The sequence below is a fragment of the Falco rusticolus genome, chromosome Z (assembly GCF_015220075.1).
Source record: "Falco rusticolus isolate bFalRus1 chromosome Z, bFalRus1.pri, whole genome shotgun sequence".
NCBI classification, from domain to species: domain Eukaryota; kingdom Metazoa; phylum Chordata; class Aves; order Falconiformes; family Falconidae; genus Falco; species Falco rusticolus.
Window position 1 is genome coordinate 71038211 of NC_051210.1, and position 15989 is coordinate 71054199.

Sequence of the window (15989 nt, forward strand, 5' to 3'; positions counted from 1 at the left end):
CAAATGTATTACACTAAAACGTCAAGCAATACATTGCCAGTCTTTCTTATTACTCTTGGCATTTCTTCAGCATTTTAAGATAATAATTTCCTCCAGGCAGTGGTTTAGTCTTTGTCTCTGGAAAGAAGCACTACAGATGGTGGGGTTTAAATATATCTGAGCATGGAACAGTTTCAAAACATCTTCTAAAATCATCCCCAAAAAGTCCACCTGAGAATGAAAGCGAAACAATCAGGGCAGCCAAACAAAGCTGACATTGGATCTTAGCTCTGATCAAAAATATGCCACCATGTTTTGTATATACTTCAGATATTGTATACAGAATCCAGCAAGCTAGTTCGTTTTTCCTAAATATGGAATGAAAATTAATGTGTCATCTAGCAGAAATCTCATTGGATTATTTATAATTTCTCTTAAAAACAGTAAAGTGTGCTGTGACACAAAGCATTGTTTTTGAAGCTTTTTTAGAGTTTTTTCTCTTTCACTGGCATTTATGAAAAGATATTTCCATTTTGACTTTTAAATTAGAGAAAACAGGGTGAAGCTCACACGGTGCTTGTGCCTGCAGTCAGATTGGAAGGTTGGAGAGGAATGGACTTAAGAGATGTTTGGGGGTCTTGCCCTCCTTTTGGGTCTCTCACCAATTCAGTCACCACAAATCTTTGCAGTGAGGATACTGTCAATGGAGCCTCACGGTGGGAGGGGGAATAAAATACTTGCATGCACTGATGGAGGACATGAGCACCAGTGCAAGGCTTCTGGCCTGCTCATGGCACCCCTTTGCACTGTAACATGCAAATTCAGCAGAGGTCGTTGTGCTTTCTGGAGTACTCCCAGAGATGTCTGTAAAGGTTGAAGTTCTGAGGATAGTGGAGATAGCTATAAATTTGCTATACATTTTTGGGAGAAAGGCAAGTCTGTTTATATTCCTTTTAACTGCTTCAGTCTTGCAAAGTAATTTCTTTCTACCTGTTTCTGTCACACTCAAAGATGTAGTTCCAGAGTATATCTGAGGTAGGCAGAGGAACCCTGCAACATTGCTGGGTTGCGTCAGATGAAACTGGAGAAAAAGTTATCCTAGAATTTGCCGTAAAGCTTAAGCTTTTTGAAAGACTGTCTTAAGATTCTTGGATTCACTGTGGACCAAGTGAAGATCTGTCTTTGACCCTCCAGCACCTTACAAGCGGGAAGCACTTAAACTCTCATTGCAAAGAGCCCAACAACTGAGTTACACCATTACACAAAAAGCTCAAGTAAGGATGACTTATTTGAGGTAATATGTGCATCAAGTAGACCAAAATAAACAATTATCTCAGTGGCAGCCACTCCTTTTTCTTAACACTTGTTTTCTGCTACCTCTGTCCCCTGTTTCGTCTCCTGAACATTAGGACCAAGGCTTACAGCCAGCAGATTTCCATTGTACCACAACTGGTTGTGTTTTTCTCACTTGCCCTCTTGTCTCTCTGCTCGCCTCCCCCAGCTCTTCCGTACTTTCAATGAGCTTTGCTTGGCCTGCTAAATGCTTAAAGCTTCATTAACTGCAGAGCAGTGGAGCCTGACCCAGCTCTAGCCTAAGGGACAGTGGTCAGTAAAAACCAGCTAATGCCAGCTGACCTTCTGACCGCTGTAGCATGAACATAGCGCCCAGTATCTTGTTTCAGCCCAAGTGTCCTGGGGTTTACCACAGCACGAGGTTAATCTTGCCTGTGTATAGATGGGCTGTAGTTAAAGTGGTCTGGGATAAGTGGCAGGACCCTTTGACTGGAAAGACCAATAAAACAAGTAGATCTGCATTACGGATTTTCCTGTATTTTTGGGTCTCTTGTATGGAGCTTGCATTGGATTTGGATAAGGAGAGCTTTGCCCACATTCAGTCCAGCTACCACATTTTGGCACCAATGCATTTATTTTCTTCAGCAGATGCACAAAGAAAGAACCACATGGGCTTTTCTACAAAAGACACCATTGATGCAGTGAGTCGCATGCACTGGGAGTGATGCTTGCGCATTTCTCCTCCTTACACTGTATGAACCATGCATGCTCGGTGCCCTGAGCTTCGTCTTAGAAGTAAAGAGGACCCCAACCTCAGTGGACAGTCTCCTTCACAATGCAGGCAGTCTTTACTTTGTGAAGCTAAAGTTCCCAAAGTTGAGTTAGAATGGAATGACACAACAGTAGAAGCAATGAGACATGATGCATATGAATCCTTTCATCTGATCTAAAGCACACACGCAGGCTTGATCTGATAGGGTAGAACAAATGGTTATAGGCAAGAACTTAACATTTTGATGGTACTGTAACTTGTACGCACATCCTTTTCTCTGGGTATGTTGCGTAGCTGTTATTTATCTCTAGTGGAGAAGCTAAAACTCATAGTCATGAATCTAGGACACATTGTGTTGGACAACGTTGTGCTCAAATGTTTCACAAGTGTCTCTCCCTGCCCATTGGAAACCAGCCTTTCTGTGGCATTCCTCCTTCTTCCACAAACTTGTCAAACTTTCCTGGGAAGGATATGAAGAGTTGGAAAGAAATTTAGAGAATGAGTAAGCTGTACGCCAAAGGGATTTTACATGCTTTTTTTAAGACTGTCAAACAGCAGTACTTTTTGTTGTGTCAGTGGCTGTGAAATCAGTGGTGTAGAGTAGAATAGAATAAAACAGAACAGAATAGAATGGAATAGAGTAGAATGGAATGCAATAGAGTCGAACAGAACAGCATAGAATAGAACAGAACAGTGTAGAATCACTCAGTTGGAAGGGACCTACAGTGGTCGTCTAGTCCAATTGCCTGATCACTGCAGGGCTGACCAAAAGTTAAAGCATGTTATTAATGGTGCTGTCCAAATGCCTCTGAAGCACTGGCAGACTTGCGTTGACCAGCTCTTTAGGAAGCTTGCTCCAGTGTTTGATCACCCTATCTGTAAAGAAATGCTTCCTCATGTCCAGTCTAAACCTCCTCTGGTGTAGCTTTGAACCATTCCCAGTGTAATCCTTGATGCACTAAAAAGCTTTCATTTTGGAAGAAACAGTGCACAGTGACCCATACAGAGAAGCCGGAGTTATTCTGGAGTTTGCCAATCTCTGTAAAGTAAATTTCAACTTTGCCATTTCTAGCTGCTGCCAAACACCTTATTCTCTGCTGTGCTGAACCATGATTGCAAGAGGCAGCATCTTTTAGTCACTTCAAGGATCCACTACTCTGGTCTGTAATGTGATGAGAGAGCAGTTTTTTTATTTAAAATGCTCTTCAGCTTTGCAGGTATGTCTTTGTAGTAGCAGAAGTTTAGCAGTCTTCTTTTACGCTAGTTCAGATTGTGTTATTTGTGGACCTCATAAACTTTGCTTTTCCAATATATGAACTCCGTAACACCTGTATAAGCTCAGCCAGAAGTGAAAGTAAGTTAGGGTGAGTCGCATTGCTTTACAGGTGCTATGCGCCCAGAGCACTCTGTGGTTTCCTGCAGCTCACCTGGTGAACAAAAACCATTTGCCTTTGCCCACAGGAATGATGTTACTGTAACATTGATCTAGATGCAAAGTATGAATTCTATTTTCTTGCACAAATTCTTGGCCAAGGATCTTTTTGGGAGGTCAGATGTTTAACTGAAAAGCTAGGCATACAGCTGGACAGCAATAACTACAGATTCATACTGAGTCCAGCATGGATTTTAGTTTTGTTGTTTATGTTTTCTAATAAAAAAAACCAGACCCCCAAGATGATCTTCTGTGTAGTTTGCATCCACAAGATTCTCTCTGATGTGAAGCAGCTTACAGGATCAATCCTGTGTATAGAGGTTGATGAGTAGGGACAGAATAATGCTTAAATAATTATTTGAACAAAAGAGCTGATCAAACATCTCTCAGGGCAGAATATATACTGTAATCCCAAGAAAATCAATAGAGGCTGGAAATGAGCTAAAGTCTAGATAAACTTGGGGATTTTTGCTTGCAACATTCTAATCTCTTAATTAACAAGACCTTCTTAGCTGCACCACTTCACTTTTTGGTGATCTCAGCTGATGGTATGTCATCAGGTTCTATCTTTGTATGGATAGATCACAAACCAGCCCGTGTCCTCATACACCCTCCTTTCATCCACTCATTTCTCTCCTTGCCCTCATGAAACCAATTGTTCACATGCTCTCACCCAAACCTCTTTATCTTTGTTCCCAAGCCCTCCACCGAATTCCCATCCCTTAGCATTACCACCTCCCTGCTGTTTAACGCTTCCGCCGAGCCACATACATGGGGGCTGCTTTTACTCTGCTTCCAGAGAGAGTTTCTGGGCCTGAATGAGGGATGGCTCCACCCAGCTGATACCAAACCTAAAGAGGTAGTTTGGATATCACCGGCTGTTACACACCTTTTGTCCTACGGCCGTTCTTACCCGTTGCTACACCAGCTGCTCTGTTGGCTCCAAGTGGAAGTGAATGTGTCAGCCCACCAGTGCCTTGTATTTCCACTTGCCCTAAAAATCCTCTTTTGCTCTGCACCTTGGTGAATTTTAGAGGCACCGTCAGTTTTATCGGGTGCTGTGCACAATTTAGACTACAGGAGATCAATAGGATCTCCCAGCTAGAGATGTGTGGAATGCAAAACAGTTAAATGGTTAGGGTGGGGCTGATTCCCATGAATGCATTGTTTATAGTTTCTCAGCATTTAATTCTAAGGCCAGTAATAGGCTTCCTGTCCCTCTGGGGTGAGAGGGAGTGCTGCTGGAACCATGGACCTCCCTGGGGTACAGGGAAGTGTGGCAAAGTTAAGTGTCTGCTCCCCTTGCTCCTAACACCTCCATATATCCTGCTGGCCCTGGATGTGCCAGGGTAATGCTGGAGGCACATCCTGTGGTGATGAGGAGGGTTACACTGCAGTAACTCCCTGTCTCTGCCTCATGCTTTGGTTTTGTTGCCCTGTTTGCATTTTGCTTCACATGTGCTCAGAGTTCACAAAGGAAGGGAACAGAAAGGCTGGAATGAATCTGTAATGTTCTGAAAGCACTTCAAAGATGCCAATGTGACTGCTATTGCTGCAGTAAAAATGCATCTTCCACCTCTGTCACGCATGACGTGCTCAGATTCTGCCTGTTCTGAGGGCGCTCATACCAGCCATGTAGAGTGCTGCTGCCCTGCTGGCCCTGCTCACCTGGCTGTCCCTTTTCACATCTGACACATGAATTTTTATGCTGGCTGAATAATTACTCTCTGAAATTAAAATGGTTCCAACCATGGCTGAGATTTCTTACTCCAAATTAACATGAAATGTTGCGTGCATGAAGCCGGTATAGACTGGAAAGGGAGGGGTGGGGTTGCTTTGTGGCATCCAGTTCCCACATCAGATGATATGAAACGAATAAACAAGTTGGCGCCAGGAACTGGATTTTCACAGGCTGGCTAGAGGTGCAGTGGAAGATCTTCACTATGGGAGAGCTGTGACTGCAAACGTGACTTGAGCACAACAACTTATGAAGACAGTGAGATATTTACTTGAGCGAGCTTGGAAGGCTCAGACTGAAGCAGATTTGCTGTTTCTAGCAGAAACAGATTCCCCAGGACAATGTAGACATTTCAAGACATCTGCCTGCAGATTCAGACAGGGGATATTCTCATCCTAGAGAACTCTTCTCCACTTGATCTCTGCTATTATAAATGCCACTTAACTTCAAGCAGGTGAACAGAAGAGCTGTGAAATGAGCAAACAACCTGTTCAAATAGCTAGTTACTTAATGCTCAAGAGGACAATAAATATTGCATTGAAAATCCTAAGATCCATGCAGAAAACTTGGCTCACTGAGCTTAACAAAGGATGTTGTTTGGACTCGGTGATCTTTAAAGACCCCTTCCGACACAAACCATTCTATGATTCTGTGGTCCATCTGGCACAGGATCTGTGTCTGGTCATGTTCCTTCCCAGTTTGCTGATATGCTTAGGTAAATTCCTGACAGTGAGCAGTTGACTAGTTCCTATGGCCTTTGGAGACTGACAGGTGGATCCTGCAGGAACGCCTGCAATCCTGCGTAGGCTGGAGCACAGTATCCTATTGCCCATTCAGCACGCTGCAGGAGATGCTCTGTTGCTGAATCAAGGTGATTTATTCCCCTTATAAAGTTACTCAGATGCGAACTGAGAAGGCCCTTGATCATGTGAGGGGAATTCAATATAGGCCACTACTGGCACTGACATTCTGACAGAAAATAAACAAACATAATTTCCTGCCTTGTTCTTTCCCATGCTGGAAATTGCATTCCCTTTCTCACTTTCCCAGGCCCCCTCCCTTTTCTTCCCCTCCCTCTGCCTGATACTAAACCTGGTTTTAATGAAGATGCTGCTGCCAATAAAACAGTGGCTATATTTGTTTAATGAGCCTGTTCCAATGTGTCATGTAATTGCTCCATTATTTCATTTGTCAGCCTCTGGATAACAAAGTTATTGGTATTTGCCTAATTTTTCATGCTTGAATTAAAATACATCAGTAAATACAATGTCAGCTGCAGAGAGGAACTACCAGCAAACGACAGGGATTTAGGGCCTTTTTTTTTTTTTTTTTCTGTCTCCTTAAACAGTAATTACTCAAGTAAATGAAACTTCTGGGAACTATTATTTCCAATCAATTTTTAACTGCTTGCTTCCTGGAAGGGAAGACAAGGAGCTTACTGAGTGAAGCATAAACAAGAATAAATACGGAGAGACTTAGTGAAAGACTCATAGGGAAGGCAGATAGTGCGGTGTTTCTGCTAAATGTTATGCCCTTCATATATCATATAACAAAAGAAAAATGAAGTAAATGAAGTGACTGTTACCGATGTAATGTTTTTATCCTTCCCTGAGGAGATATACGCAAAGGGCATTTCAGGTCCATTTTCTTATTTTCCTTTCCAAAGAGTGGGGCTTTTATAGCATGATCACTGGGAAATCAGAGCAGGAGGCTGCGAGAGGAAAATATTCTTCAATCCACATGGTTGGTGCTGTAAGGGAGAGACTAGACCTGGCTCCCATGATACCACCTCCTGCCCCACAGGGCACCTTTCTGACCTGCAACAGGGAAGGGAAGGGGAGGGGAGGGGTGGGGAGGGGAGGGGAGGGGAGGGGAGGGGAGGGGAGGGGAGGGGAGGGGAGGGGAGGGGAGGGGAGGGGAGGGGAGGGGAGGAGAGAAGGGAGGGAAGAGAGAGGAAAAAATAAAGTCTGATTAAATTCCACATTGAGCTTTCATTAGACCCGAAATGAGTGGTTGTGAAAGCAGGTAAGGGCAGAGTGTGACCCATAGTGATATCAGGCCCAGCAGTCGTACTCAGAAAATGAGTGCATAAAAGCAGCTGAATGCTCTGTTGACTTTTTCCAAGAAGTTACTTTCAAGGAGGACTGATTCTGAAATCATCTCAAGTAACAAGAACAGAGTTTCAGTAGCCTTCTCAAGCTGCAGAAGACAGCAGCTTTCCTTCTGTGTTGCCATGCAAGCCCAGGCTTCTATAACCCCTTGAGACATCCTGTCATTGATTACCATAGAGCATCAGAGAGCGGGAAACTTGGAAAGCTGCCTGGGACTGGAACACACCTTCTGTTTTATAAAATTTATAAAACAAAAAAATAGATTTTTTTAATAAAATTTATTTTTGTAAAAAATCTGTGATTGCTGCAGGACAACATCCTTTCTAGCTCATTTCATTTAAAGGCAGGGCAGCAGAAGTGAGGTGAGACCATGTCACTGAATGTCCTACTGACAAGATAAGCTTAGTGAGCAGCAGAGACACAGAAGAGACCAGGGGAGGGGACTGCAGCATTCTCTGAGGCAGATAAACAGAAGGGTTCATGTTAAGATGTAATTAATAAGGTACAGCTGCCACTTGGGGACTGTGCTACTGTGCTCTTGCATCAGATATTCAGGCACTTTCATCATGGTTGTTCTGACAAGACTGGAATTCAAGCCTGTAAAGTGATGCAACAGTGCTTAACAGCTGACAGCAAGGGATTAGTTACCTCTGTGATGGAAAGGGGTGAAAGAAAACCTAAACATACAGTTTAGATTCTGAATTAGAACACAAAGGAGGATCTCCAAAATAAATGAGTGCTGTAGAAAAGATGTGTGACAGGTGAAGTTATATCTGCTGTCAAAATGATAAATTGATCTTTAAAAAATGATAACATCTAGAAAGTGCTAGTACTTTACTAAGGCTTCTATATGGGGAAAAGCTCCATGGGAAAAGCCTTAGGAGTCCCTTGCAGCACAGGATGGGAGATCTTGGAGCATGGCAAGGCTCAGGTTTCCAATGTAAGTTGCTAAGAGTTTATATTCTAATGATATTGTATGTCTTTGTTCTCCTGAACATTTCTTTTGATTATTGCATAAGGAATCATGGGATCAAAATACCTACCTTCTTTTAAATGGAATTTGTTGAATTTGTGAGCAGACAATGTTACATGGCTGCTCATCTGTTTAAGAGAGAAAATCTCTGGATTTCAGTTCCTGCTTCAAGCTGTGCTTTTGTGTTTGTATTAATTGACTGTTTAATATAAATGTTTAAGTGTGCATTGGAGTAGAGGCCAGAGAACATCTGTGTTTCCAAATCACCAGACAACAGAATGATGATATTCCTAGCTCAGCATCTTGAATTCTTTTCCATGTGGTGGTAAAACTAAGCAAAGGATGAGACCATACTGTCCCCATCTGTCCCCATCCTGAGAGCTTTTTACAGGGCTAGTTCTTACCTCCAGGCCAGGTGCACCCTCTGCAACTGCGTAATGAAAGGTACTTTCCTTCTGCTTTATCCAAGAATCAGTCAAGGGGAGAGCAGCACCCTTTCGCTAGCAAAAATGAGCATGGTGGAGCAGCAGCTTTTTAGAAATATCTGTCTTCCAGAGAGGGCAGGGTACTTTGTGACCAGACAGACAGTCACTGCTGGATTACCCTGTGATGAGTTCTTGCAGGAAGACTGGGAGTGGAAAGTTACACATTGAATGAAATTTCATTTGAATATTCTTTGAATAGTTTTGAATACCGTAGAAACTGGTAGAAATTTTGTGCTGCTCATAGATTTAACAAGTCTATAGGTACTATTTAAAAACGTAGATTTGTATGTGTTAATAATTCTTCTGAAGTTAGTAATCAAAAACAGTAGGCATGAGCTCTGTAGAGCGATTGAAGTGACTTGCTGAAGTTTTTGAGTCTGTAGGATCAGAACTTCAGAAATGTAGGGGAGAGGAAAAAATAAAGTACTTCAAATGGGCAGCAGGTGCATCTATTTGACTGATACACAGTGAAACGTTTGCTTCGCCAGTTACCAGGCTGAGGCAGATCCTGTGTATATTTATTTGTACAGGCATATGTGTCCCTGTGTACATGTTGGACAACAAACACTCACTGTACTGGTTACCAAGTTGCATTCATACTTGAAACAGGAATTACAGGATTGCAGGTAAATTACACTGTAAATTATAATGAATAGGTTAGAATTTATAATAGTTGAAATATCATTAAATAAACCGGAGAAAGTCCCAGGGAGAATGTGAAGAAATATAAAAGGTTTGTAAAACATGCTATTAAGAGTGGCTGAGAGAACGGGGTTTGTTTAAACTGCAGGAAAGAAGACTGCTAAACAGCCACAGTCTGTCCACGTAGCAAGACTATTATAAAAAGGTCATCAGTAGTATTCTGATCTGGGTGGGAAAAGAAAAAACACACATCATCTTTTGTTGCAGAGGTGGCTTGAAGTGAACCATGGGAGATACTTCTGACTGGAGTGTAACACTGGTGTGGTTAATTGAAGATTTTCACAGCATGTTAGTTTTTGAGAACAGTTTGGACAAACATCAGTCAAAGATAGTGTTGGCTGTACATGATCTTGCCTCTGCACAGGTACTTAAACTGTACAGGTCTCTCTGAAGCCCCCATTGCTGTGATACCAGTCTAGCCTCAGCTTAGTAGAGTGTAAAGGCTTGTGTAAAAATCACAAGGAAGTGAGATGTGAGGACTAAATAAAACAAGATAAAATGCAATGTGGATGCACGAGACATAGATGAAGGCAACCTTGTTGTATCATTTTCTTTCTGTAACTACTTTTCTTGACAAAAGCACTTTACTAGATCTCATTCAACATAGCATTTGGTATGATTTCTTGAAGAAAGTTATTACCTGAAGTGAAGATTGGCTTGTAAAGAACTGCTCAGGAGTTTGAGACTGGTTAAATGAGAAAAAAAGAGTTACATTGAAGTGGGGCTTACTAGTGAAGTTCCCCAGTTCCCCACTTGAGACAATTGTTAACAATTCTATTAATGACTTTGATATAAAAAGAAGTACTGACTAAATGCAATTAAATTCATTTGTGCAAAGTGCAAAGTCATTGCACTTAGGGACTAATAACAAGAATTTTTGCTATAAACTGGGAGATAATTAGTTGAAAATCTTTATAGGATGACTGCATGTAGAGAGAATGAGATGGTAGTAAAGCAGTAAATGAGATCTTGGGATGTGTCAGTGAAATATTTGGTAGCTATTAAGAGGAATTAATGTTTTTATGCATCTCTAACTTCATCTGAAATAACATTAGCAATTCTGGTCACTTATATGCAAGAAGGGTAGGGGCTCAAGCCTAGAAGAGAACTACTAGCACAATCAGGGGAGCAGAGATGTGTGGGAGTAGACTTGAAAAAATTTACTTAGTCCAGCCAAAGAAGGCTGAGAGGGAATACTGTAATTCAACTTGGGGAGTGAGAAGCGCTACTTACCTGCTAGAAAGTATCTGGAGTAAGAACAAATGGATATAAAATAGTTTTATAAAAGGGAATTCCTAACCATTGGATAGGTTAATAAACAGTTTCCCAATTGTAATGATGGAGGTAAAATGCCAAATCCTAATTGTTTTTAAAATGGAGCTTTGTAAATTCTTGACAGGAGATGTATGATTTGATGTCAATGGTAAGAGGGCATCTGCCTCGCAAGCTCTTGCTTTTTTGCCTTCCTGTCCTCCAGTAATAAACATGCATGTCTTTTGCCATCACGTGCTGCTGTGGTAACTGGGGACATGAGAACTGCCATCCTGGATCACACCTCCAGTTCATTGCATTTGATAATTTGATTTTGGCAACAACAGCAAGGCAAAGCTTCAGGGGAAGTGCCAAACTGCTAAAGAGGGCATGTGATCTAGCAAGCCCCTGAGGGATTTTCCTCCTACTCAGCACACAGAGACTGGTGTGTCTCCTGAGGCATGAGAATTTCTGTCCCTTTTAAAAGTTTGTATACAAATTCGTCTAATGTGAGTATGGATGTTCTTATAGTCTTCATAAACATGGAGTCTCTTCTTGATTCTGCTGAAATATTCACCTCAATATAATCTGAAGAAACTAACTGTAATGTGTGAATTTTCAGTTTATTATTCATAGACTGCCACTTTGCTTCTTCATTAGAAAAGAGCATAAATGGCAGGCACATCTTCTTTCCACTTAATGGAGATCTTGACCATTTAGTGTTTTCTTTAGTAGCATTCCAACTATTTCTAGTCCTTCTATGCTTTTCTCAGTTGGAAGATTTTCCATTTCTCCAGTGTAATTTCTCTTGCTTTTCTTGGAATGCCCTTTTGCTGTTGCACAGTTTTTGAAATGATGTGGCCAAAGATGAACAGTGAGGAGCTGCTATTCAGTCCACTGGAGAAAAAACACAACTCTTTTCTGCTTTTATTTGTACTTTCTGGGTATGGACTTTTTTGATACTGCATTTCATACCAGTAGCTCTTGTGTGTCTTTTTGAAAATTGTACTTGAAAGAGATATTAAATCCTTAAATCAGAGTAATGAAATTACAAGTAAGGTACGTAAAATCCAAGATGAATTTCCACCTATCACTTGTACTGAGCGACATGTCTAAAGGTAACATGGTTGTTCTGCACAATCTGTATTTTGACTGTTTTTAAAAAACCTAATGATTATGTAGCATAGTACAGTTATTTTACTGGTCATGTATCAGAGCTGCCTTCTTCCAGAGATGCTTGTGCAGATGGGAAAGACCCATGGCAAGTGGTTCTCTAGAATGCTGGGTGACATCTCTTATACTTCCATATAAATTTTTTGTTTCACTTGAAAGGTAAGCAGAATTCAGATCAAAATGCTGATTTAAATAGTTTTCAGGGGAAAATGCTAGGAAAGGCCACAGGCCCTCTGTAACGCTGAAGTTTCACATGATGTTCAGGCTAAGTGTGTGTTTTCAAAACGGGAATCTCGAGGAAAAAGCCATTCAGAGTTGCTGGAAATGTTTCCCTTTAGGACCACTAGATGTCAGGCAGAGCGAAGAGTTCACCCTGCCTGATCCGGGGTGAATTTCATCCCGCTGTCGGGGATTACTGCAAAGCCTGTGAATCCACTCGAGGAAGGGAGGAGGAAACAAGGTCACAGCCCGTGGGCGGGCTTTCCCTGCAGGACTGTATGTCGCATCCGTCACCCAGACTTCCTCTGCACTTCTCTGTGTGGTGAGGTCTCCCCTTACTGGGGTTGCAATTAGATACTGTAGGGACAGTGCATCTTTGGCACAAAAACACCCTGATGAAAGGGCTTTAAACCTCACCGATTTAGTGCAGCTTTTAGATGCAAAATTTCTGGTGCGTGGGAGCTAAAAAGTTCTGTGCTGCTGCTTCTCTGAACCAGTTTCATGACATGAGGATAGATGGCCACTGCCCAGTCTCCAAGAGGGACAACAAGAAGCCTTTTTGCTTAACAGGCAGTGTACATAAATACAAAAAAATGCCAGTCCTAGCTCCAGAGAGCAACAGGCAGGAGGGAGAACTGAGTAAAGAAGGAGGGAGATGAAAAGGGGCAAAAATTAAACGAACGGAACTCCTGTCCTTTATGGTTTATTATGAATGTATACTTCATTCTTGATAGCAGCTGAAGAAATGTTTAATCTTGGCAAAAGTAGCTGATCGGCCCAGTGAATGATGACCCTGTGACTGGGTTATAACTGCTCACAGCCCTGACCTGTTAGGGGGAGGGAATCGTGAGTCTCATATTCTCTCACGCTTGGCACACTAGTTGGAACGGAGATATCACATTATACCTGGAGCCCCCGGATTTTACAACTAACGGTATTTGTGTCTATGATGAATTCTCCTAAATAAATGCTTTAGAGGTGTTCAAAATCAACATGTAAGTCTGATTTACCATGTACCAACCTGCGTATTTTTTTTCAGAACTGCTTTTCAACACAATAAAAACTGGTAATGCTCAGTATGTTGCAGGACAGACAAAACTTCACAACTTTGTAGTATGCCATTTCTAAATATGTTGGATTTTCTAAGTGATACGCTTTTAATAAAATGTTTTGATAGATTTGCTAATCAACAATAAAAATCCATAAAACATTTGCACAAGAACATTTTTAGTAATTATCTGCATTAACAAATTCCTAATAGTTTAATTTATAAAAACAAAAATAATTTGTATTAATGAAATTTTAAATTAAAACCTGAGTTCTACAGTGATGACAGCACTTTCATTAACAGATGATGAATAACTGTACCAAGTTGCTGGCTTTCTTTATCTGTGTTGCTTTCCCCAGCTGAAGGAGTGGTATGAATCTGGAAAGAAGTCTGTTTTCTGGAGCTTTTGCTTTCACAGTCCAAATAATTTGCCAAGTTCTTCAAGAGAATATTGCATGAAGTCCCAGAAGCATCAGAATCACTAAAGATGTATTTCAGGAAAGTACATGTAGGTGAGCTGAAGTCTCTGTGCTTCAGACTTTGAGCTTTCTCTGCATGAGTGGATTCGTTGGAAAATGGCAAAGCGCAGCTGTGCAGCTTTGTGCTGACACTTACAAGGTTGTTCTGAAGGTAAGCTGGATTTGCTGAAATTGTTTAAGGAATAGAAAAACAGGAGATGAGAAGATGTGACATAGTTCACCTGGTCTTTCTTACATTGCCCAAACTGCAAAATGATACTTACTGAGAGCTCTAAAAAGCAGGTCTTGCTGCTCCAGGTCTAGAAGACAGGTCTGTGCGGGTGGAAGTCATGTCAGTTTTTTAAGAAGTTTAACACTGAACTTTGTAACATGCTGCAAAGTAAGATAGCATATCATACACATGAGCACACACAGCATTACAAGTGTGAAAGCAGAAAATAATTCTTCCTTAAAGATATTAACCGTCAATTTGCAGGTGCAGGGTAACTATTTTATGCAGAACTTCAAGGCGTGAATCAGTGAAAAGCCACACAAGGAATTACTAGTGCCATAGGATACTTATTAGCAGATGACAGGACAGGCCATGTTGTGTTGCCCAAATGCCTGCTGTTGTGGGACAGGTAGAAGAAAGTAAAAACATTAGAAATGTCCTGCTAATTCACACCAATACTCTTATAAACCCAGCATATTCTTACTGCTCTGCAGTAGAGACACTATTTAGTGAAAGCATGTGAGCTGGCTACTTCTGTGGGTGACTTGCTTAATTTCCAAAGTTGTTGTTGAAAGACTGCTGGAGGATTCGTTCTTCCTTATTCCTTTCGGTACCTGCTCTTAGGCCTGTTCATGAGCGTATATAATCCCTTTTTGAATGTGTTGATCCTGTTGCTTCTGCTGTGATACAGTCTGCTTGCACGTCCTGTGGCAGCCTAGTTCCAAAGTTCACTATCCACTTTGTAAAGCTGTACTCTCTTTTAGCTAGTTTAAACTCTGCATTTTTAAATACTCTCCCAGTAGTGTCATCAAGTTCCCCCTGCATCTAGCGGTGTTGGATATGGTGGATAGCAATTCTACATTTACCTGATCTATTGCCTTCTTGGTTTTGTTACTCTTCATCATACAGCCTCCGCAAGTAAGGAGTCCCAGCCTTTTTGTATCACTTCATAAGGCAGCTGGTTTATTTCAGTGTTCATTTTTCTGTACCTCTCAGTTCTTGTACATCCTCCTTGAAAGGCACAGACTTGTACTGTCTACAGAACCTGAGGTGTGGCTCCACCAAGGCCTTTATATAGCAGCAAATTGTGTCCTATGTTCTTCTTGTTTTGCCTGTCTTTGCTGAGGACACCCAGCATCTTGCTGCCTTTTTTGGCCAGTGCATTGATTCAATGATTTCAGGAAACTGTCAGTGACAACTCTAAGATCCTTTTCTTGGCTCATAACTGCCAGTTTTGAGTTCAGCGTCATGTAGACACGGTTTAGTTTTTTTTCCATAGGTGCACTGCATTGTCTAAAGGGAAGCTTACCTGGCAACCTTCCACCCATTCAGTTTTGTGAGCTCCTTCTGGAATTTGGCACCATTGGCAAGGAGTTTAACTATTTGAAAGAGTGTATGTCATCTGCACACTTGAAGAGATTTCACTGCGAACATCCTTCTCCAGGGCATTGATAAAGTTGTTCAATAAAACTAGTCCCAGCACCAATTTCTGTAAGGACTCACTTTGAACACTTCTTCATCTGAGTAATATTAGTTAAGCTCTACCATTTGTTTGTTATCTTTTAAGAAGCTTTAAATCCATAAAGGACCTATCCTCCACTCCATGGCAAGTTAGTTTCTGTATTAACCTTTGGTGCAGGAAATGGTCAGTGGCTTTTTGAAAATCCATACATAGTGTATCCACTAGTTTCCTTACTGGTGCACTTACAGAGGTCCAGCAGGTCCATGAGGCAGGTTCTCCCTTTGCAGAAGCTATGGCAGCTCCTTAGCAGTACTCTGTGTTTGTCCATGTGCTGGGTGGGTTTATCTTACCATGGCAGGAAGTCAAAACTGCTGCTGTTTGGTTCCCAGTATCTCCCCCAGCAGGCTTTTACCCTTCCAATCCTGTCTCTATTGTGTTCACAGCTGAGCTTCTATCTGCAGAGTGCTTTACCCACCAGACTGAAGTATACTGTGAAAAGTCGTGAATGGAAAGGAAAGAAGGAACAAGCAAAGCTGGACTCTGTTACTGCTTGTGGCTCTGAAATAGAAGAGCTGCTTTAGGTTAGCAGTAAAGAAAGTCCTGCTTGTGATCCTGGAATTATTTTCACAATTTTAAAACTCTTCTCTATATTTTTAACAAG